The sequence below is a fragment of the Leptonychotes weddellii genome, chromosome 7 (genome assembly GCF_054177405.1).
Source record: "Leptonychotes weddellii isolate Sample4059 chromosome 7, ASM5417740v2, whole genome shotgun sequence".
Classification (NCBI taxonomy): domain Eukaryota; kingdom Metazoa; phylum Chordata; class Mammalia; order Carnivora; family Phocidae; genus Leptonychotes; species Leptonychotes weddellii.
In genome coordinates this window covers 73,182,543-73,198,281 of record NC_138375.1, presented here as the reverse complement: position 1 = coordinate 73,198,281, position 15,739 = coordinate 73,182,543, and the positions used below count along the sequence as shown (strand labels likewise).

The window sequence follows — 15,739 nt, the reverse complement described above, 5'->3', positions numbered from 1 at the left end:
GCAACAGCGGGGAGATAGAATCAAATAATATAGTTCTCAGGACTCTTCAGACATACTTATCCACTAGCCTCAGACTGACTTATCACGGCAAGGTGGCGAAGGTGGCTTGATCTAGGCCACAAAGCAGATCAGAGGGAGAAGGACTTAGCTATCTGGCCCCTAGACTTCAAATATTTAAGAAACTGATAAACAATGGATCCTGGGAGAGGCTACATTCCCAGTCCCAAGCACCAGTGACCTTTCATGGCAGAAGAACTTTAATCATGCCCTCTTGAAACAAAATGTTGCAATATCAGACAGCCACTAAGGTGAGGAATACCTAGTAAAGGAAACACAGTAACGCACTGTCCTTGCCGGCAACCAAGGACTACTGGGGGTGTGAGGCTTGCTGACCTGAAACACACACAAACCGTTTTTAAAAACAAATCAAGCAGCAGAAGGCTGAATCTTCTATCAAGTTTAAATCCTTTTAGCAATTGTGTAAGATTAAACTGTACGAAATTGCTACCGCTGTAGGTCAAAAATTTTGAATATAGGCAAGTTTAGATGATTCAACCTACTAATCGGAGTAGAGGGGCTGCTTCCCCTATGATTGCCTCTATTCCTAAAGCAATGCCATACTTTTACGGAGATACCAACAACTCCTGCAACAAAAATATGAATACCATGTGCTGACGCTCTTCAGGGCCCCGGGGATAGATCAGTGAGCAAGAGAAGTGAAGTCACTACCATTTCTTGAAATGGTAAAATCTTTGAAGGAGGTTTCCTTCAATAAGTGTTAATAAGTATAACAGTTACAATTTATACGGTACTTATTTTGTACTTCTCTGCCCTGTGAACCTGGGAAAGAAGAGTAAAGGCAGAATTGGGAAGAGCCAAGAATGTTCCAGGATCTGAAAGCAGGAGGGCATGGCTGGAACACAGGTGTGTGAAGGCATAACGCTGCAGCTGGGGCTGCCCAGGACAAATCCGTCAGGTCCTGGGAGGACATAGTAAGGGATCTACCCTTCATCCTGTTGGCACTAAGGAACCATCAAGGACGGTAAACAAGGAAGAGAGATGATTCACACAGCACTAGTTAGTTGTTGGCCCCAGGAATACAACTGACTCAGAACTGAGCTCTTTTCATGGACCCATAGCCCCGTGGACGGAAAGCCACAAACCTAAGGGAAATTAGTAAGGAAAGCAAAAGATATCTAGCTTACAGGAAGGCTTACAGCTTCCTAGCAAATAGGGGTGTCTTCTACCTACTTCCTTGCCTGCTGCCAGACCTCTACAGCAATTTTTTTCTTTTTGCTTTAAAAGCACTAGACAAAACTAGAAAATAAAAAGAAATATATTTTGCCTTCATTTCTAATCATTCTTTGCAATCAAATTTTAAAATTGTTGTTTCTCTATATCTTGATTGCTAGTATTAACAGCACAGCCACTATGTGAAACAAATTGTTCTTCAGTGACACCTCTTGAAGGCAAAAGTTGTTGTAAAACGGGGAGAAATTTAATTAAATGGGGAGTATTTTCAGACCTAATATTTAGTTAAATAGCAACTGGACAGCATACTTTAGTAATATTAATCCCCAACCCCCCAATTCTATTTGCAAAGTTTTCTGGTGTTCTATCGCACCGAGGAATGTAACGGATGTGATAAGCTACCTGAATCCCCGTCAGGAATAAAAGAGTCCTTCTTCCAGCTCCTAGGAGTGCCACCAGCACACAGCCCTCATCTCTCAGCCCCCTTTGGGGGTTGCCACGGCTGAAGGGAGCCACCTCTCTCCCCCGAAGCCATCTTCCCTTCACCCTCAGCCATACCCAAGGACTAGTGATGCAGGCTCATAGGGGCTCAGCCCTCTCTCCCCAGCCCCAACCTGCTCCAAAGGGCACCCTGCCATGGTCATTCCCTGCAGGGCTATGGGAGGCTTCTACTGGGTCTGCATCCCACTCAACTTCTCCTTTGGCCCATCCTTCCTTCCCTTCCACAGGTGTTGATCCCATGAGTCCTCCCTAATAAATCCCTGAAAAGGGGATAGGATCCTAGTCGTCCTTGGTCCACACAGACAAGAAACAGGAAGTTCTGTCATGCTGAAGAACAAGGCCTGAAGGTATTTTGCAGGTGGTTTATTATCTTCAGGCATGAGATAGAGAAGGACGAGAAGTAAAACCTGAGGGCCTAGTTATAGGTATGTGGATGACTCAAGTTCTTGTTTGGTAACAGTGAAAACTAAAAAATCCTTCATCTGCTGTTTATTCTTTCCTCTCTTTATCCTCTGTCCCTCCATCCTTCCATCTCCATCCTTTCTCCCTACTGCCACCCCATCGGCCACCCATACACAAGCCCAGTGTGATCTGAAAAGCAAGGTGTCTTAGTCCATTCAAGCTGGCTGTAACAAAATACCACAGGCTGTGGAGCTTATACAACAGAGATATTTTTCTAGAAGTTCTGGAGGCTGGAAGTCTGTGATCAGGGTGCCAGTCCAGTCCAGTGAGGGCTCTCTTTCCAGCTGCAGACTTCTGCTTGTATCCTCACATTGCAGAAGGGGCAAGGGAGTTCCCCTGGGGCATCTTTTGTAAAGGCACTAATCTCCATGAGAGCTCGACCCTCATGAATTAATCACCTCCCAAATCCCCCATCTCCTAATGCTACCACATTGGGCATTTGGATTCGAATATGGGAACATACAGGGCAAAAAAACATTCAGACCATAGCACGTGGCAAAGCTCTCGTGCTCTAAACATAGTCTCCTACTACTGACTAGCACACGTTCATCTTCTTTATGCACAGACTTCACCACTGAAGCCATTCTTCTGGATAATGCAACAGTCAGCAGCATGAAGCTCCTACTCAGATACATGCACATTATAGGGGAAAGGAGGCTTTGAGAGCCTTTGCATATTTTGCCCGTGTCTTTGCCTATTTGCAAAGATTCTTCTTTTCTTTCTGGCTTACTCAGGAAAATGTCACTACGGAGGGGAGCAAACCTGGCAGAGAGTCTCAAGATGGTAGATAGGACAGGCAAGTTTCAGTGGGATTGGACGTCAGCCAGAAGGTCTGGGTTTCTGGTGTTAACTTCCATTCCAGAAGTATGTGGTGGTGTAGAAAGAAATACCATCCAAAAGAAGGGACTATTGAAACCCTGAGTACCTCAGAGAACTATTCTGCCTCCCCCTCAATCTTACCCACTGGCTGGGTTACCAAAAACCTCTCAGCTGTCAGATCTCATGGACACTCTTCATTCACTGTCTGACCCAACCTTTGAGTGAAATGTTATGTTGCGGACCAGCCCTTCCTTTTAGAAGCCCCTCCACCCTTGGCCTCTGGTACCTACTTCTTTACTAACTTCCTTCTGCCCCACTATAGCTCCTTCTGGCTTTTTCTCCAGACTCCATCCTGTTTTTTTCTCATTTTACGTGTTTCCTGATGAGAAGTGATGAGCTCCTGAACAGCTACAGCAGTAGTGGGGATGAAGAGAAGATACAATGTGGAGGTTACGTGGAAGAGGTTTCAGTTCCATCAAGTCAAACATGGGGGGAGGAAGGAGCCCCTGAGCTGCCCCCCTCCCCAGGCAGCCCACCCCACCATCAGAGTGAGAAGTCCCTCAGGATCCTATAGCACTCTTGGAATACCTCGGCCAGCCCTTTCCCTTACCCTTGTCCCATGGTCATGTGGTGGTGAATTAGTCTGTCTTTCCTCCTAAACTGTGAGGTCCCCAGTACCTCCACAGAGCCTGACACACTGCAGTCATCCTGTTACTGAGTAAATAAAGGAATGCAGTACTTAAAATGTGTGCAAATAAAAACATAGCAAATGTTGCCATATATATTTAAAATGATCTTCCCTAAGATGCTCCACTGCTGGTTGTGGTATCGAAGTTCAAATTCCTCACTGAGTTCAAGAGAAAGTGAAAACACCACCCTCTTCTTCATCTTATTTGTAATTTTTCTTGACTCATAGTCATCAATGCATAGTTTAGCCCATAATTGTTCTGTTTACGTGACTGCCAACCCTTCAGCAAAGCCTGAAGGCTAATGTCATTATCTCTTATAGATTTTGATATCAATTATATCACCTAGCACGGTAGCTGCTCAGTAAATAGTAAGTGGGCAAATGGATTGATTACTCCTAAACTTGGACCAGCAGCTCCAGCCAGAGGGGTAAGCATTTTTATATTTCCTGTACTGCCCCCACCCTCTCTACCTCTGTCCACATCCCACCAGCCAGCCTGCCCACTCAAGCTTCCTTTCCCTTCCTAAAATCACCAAAATCCAGAGAACCTCAAACTCCCAGAACACATATGTACTTATTCATACTTGTACATGTCTCATTGTCACCCAGATGATCATGTGTTACAAATGCCATATGACTTCAGCTAAACTCTAAGTTCCTGGAGGGCAAGGAATGTGTATTTTTATCTATCATTCCCTCTACAATTTCTTCCAGCGCTACACCACTACAGAAAGCGGTCACCCCCAGGTCCAAAGTGTCAATGTCATTGCAGGGAAACAGGCTTTTTCAGGCGGGTCTGATCACAAACACGCAGAATGGGAGGCCGACAGTCTCAGCAGATGAGCGTTTTCTAGACAGGCTTGTTGTATTTCACATCCAAGCCCAAACCAGGAAGTGTTGTTTAAGATGAGTCAAACACTAAAAACACTTTGGCCTCGGAAACAAAACCGACCAGGCTCCAGAAAGGCTATAGGGGTCTAAATTTGGGACTATTCTTCGGTTTGGATTGGAACCTAGGGCTTCCTACCCGTAAGACGTTTTAAACTTTCAAAATTGCGCCTCCACCCCCCAAAAAAACCCGAAGTGAGATGACATAAAAGACACAGAGGCGAGCGTACACACCTACACAAAACACACACATCTACACAAACACATGCACAGACCAATTTGCTTTTGTGATCCACTTCCCTATCTAGACGGTCCAGGCTTGGGCCAGATTTGAGTTGGTAAATTCTTCTCCAAACTAAACCAGGGCAGGTTGCAGAAAAGGTGTTTAATTCTGGAGATTTTTAAGGAGAAGTGTCGAGGCGTAGCCAGACCACGCCCGGGTCCCGCTTTCCCGTTGCACAACTGAAAGCTATGTCCGGGCAAGTCGAAGGAGGAACCCTGAGACCTCCAGCCCCTCCTCCCTGCGACCACGGGGAGCAGCGGAGTCCTGGGAGGCGGGGAGGATCTCTGGGTGAAAACAACGGGGCCGAGGGTGTTAAGTTTTAGCCCCGGGAGCCCCGGACTGCTACAACGCGGACAGCAGCCAGCCGCGGGCAGGAAGGGGAGGACCCGATCGGGCAAGGGGGAGCCCCCGCGCGGGCTTGGGGCTGGGTCGGAAAAGCTGCCTCACTGGCGCGCCCTCCGGCCCCTCCGCTCCTTCCCTCCCTCCCAGAGCGCCCCGCCCGGGCCTCCCTTCTAGTCTCCGCTGCGCGCTCCCCGAGTCAGCGTTTGCAGCGGCCTTGCCATGTCTCAGCCGGGCCACAAGCCCGCCGCCTCCCCGCGGCCCCCGCGCGCTGCAGCGGCCCGCCATACCCAGGAGGTGAGTGGCGCTCCTCCGGGAGCCGCAGGGCTGAACGCTGGGAGGACCCCAGCCCCGGAGCCGTGGGCCCCCTCCTCTGGGCGTAGCCTGCCTGAGCTCCCGGCCCGTGCGCCCCCTCCCGGGCCGGGGAAGGGCGCGGGGCTCAGGGCCGGCCGCTGCGCGGGTGGCTGGAGGTGGCCGGGTATTCCCGGGCCCCGGCCAAGCGCGCTGGGCGTGGCGCGAGCTCAACAGGGGGTGGCCCGCGTCGGGAAAAGTTGGATGGTGAGAGGTGGGTGAAATGAGGATAGGGATGAAAGGAGGAAAAAGTTCATTTGGGACCCCCCAGAGTGGGTGGGGTAGTTTAACTGGACGGCGGAATCCTCTCTTCCGTGTAAAACCCAGGCTGCAGGGCGTGGCTGCCCGGAGAAATAAAACTTCTTCCCTAGCTAACCTCGAGCCAAATCGGGCAGGGCGGGGCCAGCCGGCGGGGGCGGGGCCGGCTTCGGGCGCCACCCAGGTGCCCTGCCTCCTGACGGCTTCAGGGCTTGCGAGCTCAGAGCTCGCCAGCTCCAAGGCAGGCGAAGTGGGAGCCCCGTGCCTGCCGCTCCGCACCCCGCGTCCTCGCCGGGCTCTCGGCGGCGCATCTCAGAGCACACCACTTGTCGCCATGGCATTCGCAAGCTGGTGGTACAAGACGGTAAATAGGAGCGGTCGTGCTTGGGCAGGAATGGGAAGGGAGTGTGTTTGCTTTGCCTTTCCGGGAGTGCGGATGGTATTGTGCGGGTTTTGGCTGGGAAAGGGTGGGGACCAGGGGCGACCTCCTCTTAGGACTTCAGGTTAGGCTCCGGGAGAGGCCGAGACTCACCCTACTGTGGTATGTACGAGCACGCCCAGGCGTGCGAGTCGATGTGAGCAGATGCAGGAGGCGCTGCTCCGCTCGCAAGTTGAACGGGACAGGAATTGTTGCTGGAGGAATTCCGTCCCTGGATGCGGATTCCTGGATGAACTCAGCTCGCAAGAGCAGAGATCTAAAGCAAAGCTCGAAACTTTTAGAGAAATGTTCTTGGACATGCATTTTCCAACACAAAGGAGGAGAGACAGCCGGGATGGGGGGCAAGGAGAAAACCCAAAACTCCTAGGAGCAGAAGCAAGTGAGATCAAGACCTTTGTTGAGAATGAGACAGAGAGAGCAAGAGCAGTTCTGTACTTTATTCCACAAAAAATACACAAAAGATGTGATAGGTGAGAATCAAAATATTTATATCCCACTGATTGATGGGAGAATTTCAGAAACTTAGTTTAAGTACACCGCTTTCTCAGCATGTGGTATTGGGAAAAGCAAGGTTATTGTAATCAGACACTCTTTAGAGAAAACCTTATATTGGAATCAGTAAACTGTCCCTGATAAGCCAATGGCCATTACTGAGCATCTACTCTGTGCCAAGACGGGTACTAGCCTCCAAGTACACAGTGGAGAATAAGACGATGGTTCTTTTTCTCAAAGGGCATGAGTCAACCTTTCTGAACCTGTTTCCACGTTTGTAGAAAGAGGGTTATAATAGGCACCACATAAGGGGTTGTGGGGACTGATAAGATTCATAAATCAAAGTACCATACCCATATACTTTTAATGATTGGGAATTACAGTTTCCCTTTAGATATTTCATTGTAATTGTTTCTCATTACGTTTTCTTATTTATGTGCTAAAAGCAAAAGTTTGCTTTGAGTCATTATTGTCCTAAGGTTCTTATCAAAATGCACCACATGAATTATCTGCAAATATGGATGGCAGTATTTCAGAGTTGACATCAGACTTCGCTTTCCAAATTCATGATTCTCTAAAGGAAATTATGCTGGAATATTTGAAGTAGTTTAAATCAGTGCTTTTAACCCTGTTATTTTTTTTTTTAATTTTTTAAAAGATTTTATTTATTTAAGAGAGAGAGAGATGGTGTGTGCGTGCAGGAGTGGGGATGGGGGAGGAGTAGAGGAAGAGGGAGAAGCAGATACCCTGCTGAGAAGCGAGCCCTATGCCAGACTCTATCCCAGCACCCTGAAATCATAACCTGACCCAAAGGTAGAAGTTTAACCCACTGAGCCACCCAGGTGCCCCTAACCCTGTTATGTTTAGGCAGTCCGTCATTTTGCTAAAATCTCTCTTATAATCCAATTTGGGAACTACTATAAAATTTTTTTGCCTCTTAGAATCAGCAAACTGTCTGTGATCAGCTTTGATTCTTCCCAAACCAGTGCCATCTGAAAGAAATGTTGTGAGAGTCACATAGGTAATTTAAAATTTCCTAGTAGCCACATGAACAAAAGCAAATACAGATGAAATTAATGCTAATAATATATTTTATTTAACCCACTATATTCCAAACATTATTTCAACATATAATCAATGTACAAACCATTGAGATATTTTAGATCTTCTTTTTTATATTAATTCTTCAAAATCCAGTGTTCATTTTAAACTTATAGCAATTCATACTTGCTACATTTCAAGTACTCAAAAGGCATGAGTGGCTAAGGGCAATAGTATTGGACAGTATAGCTCTAGACACGGCTTCCTAACCATTTTTGTTTGATAGTTAGGAGGGGGTGATCACGACCATTTTGAGAATTAAATGAGAGCTACTGACCATTTTCCCTCAGCAAAATACACACACAAATACACAAAAGCTCACCCATAAATCCTCTAAAGGTCCATGGAGACAATTTATAACACATATATTTTGCATATATACAATATAAATTATAATATACAATAATATGATATATAATATAATAAAATTATATAGTATTATATACTCTATAATATAATGTAATTATATAGTGTTATGTGCTGTACAATATATGATGTTATATACTATTATAATAATTATATAATATATAAATATATGATTTATATATTATATATGAATTTTATCATGTATTTTATATATTATATATTATGATATATATATCATATATCTATATATATATGATATATATAATGCTTCTGATAAATCCTATAATTAAAGTATCTTTACTAGGATCCTTTAAATACTGAAGAAGATTGTGAATGACATAACTTTAAAAATCTAGGCAGCATAAGATAAAATAATTAAAAGATATATCTATGATGTTGTTTAAGGGAGTGCTACCTATAAAGCCAGTCAGTGAAACACATTACAATGTATATTTCCACCATCAATATCATTGATTTTATCTTCCAAAGAATTATGTGATTGTAGAAAAAAAAACCCAACAAAACAACTTTAAAAAGCTAGATCTGAAGAACATCAGATGAGCATCGTAATGATGAAGCATGAAGGAGAGTAAATTTAGTTGACATCAGGAATCACATTCCTGAGTCATAAGTTGACTTGATTAGGCCATGTTAATTAAAGGTGTTTCTTAGTCTAATTAGAGCCATGGGCCCAGTGGCAGCATGATCAAGGAGCCCAGTCATTTGGGAGGCCCCATCGTTGTGGCCAGTCTGGGAAGAGTGTCAGAAGCCTTCCTGGCAGGACAAACCCCTTGGCTGCAATGACTTTTAGGAGTAAGGAATGCAAATTATAGAATCTGAAAAAAGGGCACAGGCGTTAGAGTGTCTGGGAGAATGGAGGTCAGACACAACTTTGCCCTTTTGGTTGATAGTTTCTAAACTGGTTTGCTTCCCATTGCAGATAAGACTTTTAAATTAGGAGTAACAGCTCATGATGTTCTCTCATCAGTTTTGGCACTTCCCAGAAAGTAAATTATATTCTACAAGTGCTTTTTAAAGAATGGTGTAGCTTGCTGGGGCTGGAAACATGGGTGGCCATTTGAGATTCTAAGGTGAATGGGTAGGCATTTACTTCTGAGTAGGTTGTCTGGTGTAATACAAGACTTCTCGAAGCAGCCCATCTTTATTCTCTTCTTTTCCTTTTTGTTTTGTTTGTTTGTTTAATTTTTATGGTGGTAAAATATACACATAAAATTTGCCATCTTAACCATTTGTAAGTGTAAAGTTAAGTGGAATTAAGTACATTCATATACTTCTTTTAAGTTTTATTTGTTTAAGTAATCTTAAATATACCCAACATGGCGTTCAAACCCAGGACCCCGAGATCGAGAGTAGCACGCTCCTCCAACCGAGGCAGCTGGGCGGTGTGTGCACTTCATATTGTGCAACCATCACCACCATCTATCTCCAGAACTCTTTTTATCTTGCAAAACTAAAACTATAAAGCCATTAAAAATAAATCCCCATTCAGTTTATATAATCCGCTTGAATACATGGCACTGTGTTCAAGTATCTGTGTTGCTTTTTTTTCATATTCTGTTGTAAAAAAAAAAAGTGTATCAGGTGTCTTTCAGTTAAGAAAAATGTGAAATAACTCCCTCCAGTGAACACTATTTATGTAAGTTGCCTTCTCAGTTGGAGGAGGTGTTTATCCCAGGGAGAAAAGAGGTCTGTGGTTAGAGTTTCCTTAAAAAAGTATGGAATTCATTTTGACTGTTGAGAACTCATAGAGCACAAGAATAATTTGGTAAAGGCCAAATATGTTCACAGGTAATTATTGTTCACCTACTACATGTCAGGTTCTGTGAAGAGTTCCGTGGACATAGCAATTGTGCATTTCTCATAGATAAAAATCACAAGTGCATCCTATTGACTTCTATAAAAGCAACAAAGTAACTATTGAAATTCTCATGGCATCTTCTTTGACTTAGAGAAAATTCAAAAAGCCTTACTGCAGGTAGATCCCAGAAGCTGAACTTGGCAAAGAGGCAGTCGATGCTACCTCTGAAAACTGGACAAAAGGGGCATGCCCTTAACAGTGTCATCTTGACTTATCCATGAGAATGTTAAAGTGTTAGGAAGAAGCATACATAGAGTTTAGGAGAAACATCGAGATTTCAGAATTATGGCCATGCAGTTAATCCTTAATATGTATCTTTTATAGAATCCCAAAGAAAGTTATCCTGTAATTTTAGAATTTGATAGCAAATGTTTTTAGAGGAGCAGAAAGATATCATGTATTAACAGGCCAGACCTTTTATCTTCTTATATTTCTTGAGTAATTATTCTCCATACAATATTTAGCACGTGGTAACTACTTACCGATTTTTTAAAAAATAAATCAACTCTATTCTTCTCTATGAGTTTGGAGATTTTAGTTTGAAAACAAAGGGAAATGGCTAAGATATTACCTTTGGGTGACTCTAGGGAGATACATATGCTTGAGATAAGAGGCTTCTAACTTTTTCAAAACTTTTTATCACAGAAGAGAGGATAATATAATGAACTCTTCATATACCCATCATCTTTAATAATTATCAACCTGATAATATTGTGCCACACTTCCTTTATTTAGCTCCCAGCCCCACCAACACACCAAGCACACGCACGCACACACACACACACACCTCTCCCAAAATATTTTATTTTATTTCATTTTATTTATTTCATTATTTTTTTAAAAGAGAGAGAGTGCACGAGAACTAGAATGAGTGCGGGGGGGTGGGGAGGATGGGCAGTGGAGGTGGAGGGGTGGAGGGAGAGGGAGAGAGAGAATCTTAAGCAGGCTCCACATCCAGCGCGGAGCCCCACGCAGGGCTTGCTCTCAAGACCCTGATATCGTGAGATCATAACCTGAGTTGAAATCAAGAGTTGGAGGCTTAATTGACTGAGGCACCCAGGCGTGCCCCGTAAAGCATTTTAAAACATGGGGAATTGCACATTTAAGGGTCATGCCTGTGGCCAACTTGGTTAGATTGTTTGGAAAAGGAATTCTCTATTCGCCATATACTTTGTTTCCTTAGATGTAATATGGAAATGTGAGACTAATATAATATACAGGCATAAGAGACAAAAAACTAAACACAAATTTATCAGATGAACCTGGTTGCTTTGTACTTACAAAAAGTAAGAAACTGAATTCTCTGCTCTAACATTTATAACCTTAGAAAATGAAACCTTTAAACCTTTGCTTACATCTCTTACTCATTTTACTGTTTCATAATTCAGCACAATCCAGTTGATGCCAGAGAAAAACAAGGGAGTGGAATAACTTTTATTGTATTCTTAAAATGAACTAGGCAATGGGCCAGGCTCCTCATTAACATCAGCTCCTTTCAGAAATATGTCAGCCCCTGGGCTATGTACTATTACCTTCATTTTACAAGTAGAAAACAGAAAGGTTAAATTATTTGGCCAAGGTCACATAACCTTTCACATCCATGCTTTTTCTTTCCCATCTGAGTTTGCCAGAGAATGGAATGCAGGGAATTGGTTACCCAGGTAACAGAAGCTGATGGGAAGCCAGCTGGGGAGGGTGAGGCAACCCAGAGATTAAAAATTTCAGGAAGCTGCTATCATTTCTATGCAGGAGGGACTAGCAGGGAGCTGGATCGCCCTGTGGAAACTCCCAACTGCAGCTGGCCCATCCTGCAAGAGACACTACTAAAGAGCCTCCCACAGGCAGAAAGGAGGGGAAAAGACCACCCACTCACCACCTCCAGTCTCCTGTCACTGCCTCCCAAGCCCGACACCGTCCATCCCAAATATCCCTGGTCCACAGGGCAGGGGGAGCAGGGGCCCTGGGCAAGGAATTCACCTGAGGGCAGAAAGGCCCAGAGCTGCTCCAGGGAGATGGTTTTAAAGCAAAACCAGCTTTACATCTTGGTCCTTCTGTTTGTTTGCCGAACATTACTGTTTTAGCAAGCAGAATACATACAAGAATAGATTTTAAGGGATTTTGCAGGAAATATCAATTTACACATTGTCTTTTAATTTTTCAAGCTATTTTTGGGGGGGGGGGCTTCTTTCTCTTTTATCTAGTTTACTGACCTCAACGGAGCAAAAGTACTTCCCAGGCAATGTTTAGAGGTTTATGGAAATAGCAGTCATTCAGTCAAAAAGTATTTGTCACACCTCTATCACAGGACCAGAATAATAAGAATATAGCAAAGTTTTAACTTGTTTGCTTAAGAAACTAAGAAAATCGAGACTAATGAGCAGATAGGAGGATACGACATGCCATAAATAGGGCAAGGCTCAGAATTAGTCAGGAAATGCTTGATGTGAACACAGGGCACTGTGCTCCTTCCTTGAGCAATCAGAGTTTACCCAGGAGCCTCAGAGCCGCCCCAGCCTGCCTGACCAGGGGAATCTCCCCATGGGTGCCAACTCATTGGGGTGATTTGAAGAGCAGAGCCCTCTGCTTCCTGTCATGGTGCCCACAAATCTCTCAAAACCAGTTGTCTCCAGCCCTAGCTGCATAGTAAGATCAGCTGGGAAATCTTAGGAAAATACATCTATGCTCAGGCCCCAACTCTAGACAAACTAATTTCCTACATTCTGGCATGAGTGTTTCTAAGTGTCTTAGGTGCTTGTGATCTACACTGAAGGATGGGACCCACTGCTAAATGAGGGTTTTCCGAAGCCCTCATTTCCCTGAAATGAGCTTTTCTTACCATATGCAATGGTATGCAGTGACAGAGCTGAGCTCTGTGTACAAGGAAAGTCCAGAGGGCACCAAGATAACATCTTATTGCTTCATGATTTTGCCACAGCTAACGCTGGACATGCAAATATTGGTCTCTATGGCCTTGCCTCCAAGTTGAAGAAGAAAAATTTTCGACTTGTTTTCGAATAACCTTTACTGTTTTTTAAAACAATTTTATTCAAATATAATTCACAAACTATGAATTCACCCATCAAAACATACAATTCAATTCAGTATTTTTTAGTATATTCACAGAGTGGTGGAAACATCACTTCTATTTAATTTTAGAATGTTTTTGTCATCCCCTAAAAGAAAACCCCAACTTTTTTTTTTTTAAGAAGCAAAGGCATTTTAGAAGCACATAGCATTTGTACTCTCTCAGCTGGGCTTGCGCTTGTAAAAGTTCAGTTTTTTTTTTTCTGTCTTCCTTCTTCTTTTATATATGTATAGAAGTTTGCTTTTATTTTCTTCTGTGTTACCTGTGCCCTTGTGTGCGTGTCTCTCAGAGGGTATTTGGGTAGCAGTGGGAAGGGTGCACAGATGCTCACCAGCACAAGTCCTCGGCTCGGGGAGCTCACAGGCTGCCAGCCTTACTAGCTCTTGGCTCTTGTTGATTTCCCAACAGGTTTATGCGTTTGCTGTAGCAGAAAATTTTAAGCATATAAAAAGCTTTCCCCTCCAATGAGGCCAGAGGCCAGCTACACTTGCCAAATACACAGTGATCCACGGGGGTGAAAACAGTTTGGAAAATTATTTCTTTTTGAGGGAAGATGGTGAAGTCCCTTATCTGCTTTTTCCCTGCTTCTGAACTCCTGCCACACATACCATGTCTTTCATCTTAACTCCATGCGTCGACTGTCTTCTGTAGCCTTATTCTCCCCATCCAATTTCTACTGCGTTAGGGTTAGCATCCTGCGCTTCCTGTCTTTGGTCTCCAGCTATTAATACAGGACTGAATGTTTGATTGATTTTATAAAGCAAACCAGTTTCACAATTGGAAGGTTCTGTTTTGGTTTGTTGTTTTCATTTTAGAGCACTGGATTGAGACTTTTTTTTCCTTTAATTTGGGGGGCACAGCACTTTTTTTGAGAGAGAGAGGATCCTGAACAGGCCCCACACCCAGCAGGAGCCCAACGTGGGGCTCGATCTCATGACCCTGAAATCATGACCTGAGCCCAAATCAAGAGTCAGTCATTTAACCAAGTGAGCCACCCAGGTGCCCTGGATTGAGACTCTTTTGATGTGAGTCCCATGATCTCAACTAGCTTTTCACGAGATCCAGAGTAGCCCAGTCTATGGCCCATAGAATATAATCCGGATATGTGGTGTGACAGAGGAGGACCTCATCTTTCAGATCCTCAATTTCTTTATCCATAAAATGAGGTGACATTGTGGACCTCTGGAGTTGCTGTGGGGAGTGAAGGAGATCTCTTAGGGGAAATGGTTAGCACTGGGCTAGCACACAGTATGTAGATGCTTAGAACATACTCGTTTCCTTTCACTTATCTAGAGAAGTCCTCCATGGATTTATCAGTTTTGTGGTTTGGCTCTCTTCTGGACCTATCAGTGCTTTCCTTCTCCATGCTTCTCTCACTTCTCCCCACCCCACCCACTGCACGTTGTAGTGGACAGAATTTTCTCTCTTCCCTCTTAGGCTTGCAACAGGTTTCCTAAGCTTGATTGAATCTGACGTGAATCATTCCCAAATATTTCTTTGCATCAGCCCAGTCATGTAGAATGTGCTTAATTATGCCATGAATTAAATAATGAGGTACTTTGTGTGTTAACTATACTCAAATTTTAAAAAGATAATAAATTTTAAAAAATAAATAAAAAATCAGGCACTTCGAATATCTCTCAGCAAAAACTATTTATATTGTTAATAGATTGATGGATATTGAATAAGCCCTGAGAAATGGTCAGGGCAATGGTTCATTCATAAAGTTGCTATTTACTAGAAATTGAATGGTGTTCGGTAATTCTTGTTAATTCTCTTAGAGTGACGATGATATTGGAGTTACTTGGAGAAAATTCTTCAATTTAAGGAGATGTTTAGTGAAATGTTTAGGGGTAAAATTTTAACCAATTTACTTTCAAATGCAGGTACATATCCAAATACAGATAGAGAGATAGATCTGTCTATAATATATGCAAATATGGCAAAATGTAGCAACAATCTTAATAGTTATTGGATCTAAGTGGTAAGAATATGCATTCTCATTGTATTATTCTTTTAACTCTTCTGTGTGTTAGAAAAATTTTGTAATAAAAGGTGGGTTGGGGCCCCTGGCTGGCTTAGTTGGTTAGACGTCTGACTCGAGATCTCAGCTCAGGTCTTGATCTCAGGGTTGTGAGTTCAGGCCCTGTGTTGGGGTATAGAGCCTACTTAAAAAAAAAAAAAAAAAAGCTGGATTAAAAAAAAAACTGGGAAAATATAATCCATAGAGTTCCTAAAAAATGGTCTCATTTGATGGTGTTTTTTATGTCATTATACTTTATGTTGTAAAAAAGCTTTTTTTTTTTTTTTTTTAAAGTTTTTATTTATTTTTTAGAGAGCGAGTGAGAGAGAAACATCATGAGAGGGGAGAGGGTCAGAGAGAGAAGCAGGCTCCCCGCCGAACCGGGAGCCCGATGTGGGACTCGATCCCAGGACCCCGGGATCATGACCTGAGCCGAAGGCAGACGCTTAACCATCTGAGCCACCCAGGCGCCCCGTAAAAAAGCTTTCTACTGGGGCGCCTGGGTGGCTCAGTC

At 43.4% G+C, this 15,739-nt stretch overlaps 1 long non-coding RNA gene across 1 annotated transcript in view; it reads right to left on the bottom strand.

Moving 5' to 3' along the window:
• LOC145722647 (uncharacterized) overlaps positions 1-5,661 on the bottom strand; it is a 36,753-nt gene extending 31,092 nt beyond the window's left edge. The window contains exon 1 of the long non-coding RNA XR_014147050.1: positions 5,522-5,661. This is a non-coding gene — a long non-coding RNA (uncharacterized LOC145722647). The remainder of the gene's footprint in view (positions 1-5,521) is intronic.
• Positions 5,662-15,739: the final 10,078 nt, after the last annotated feature.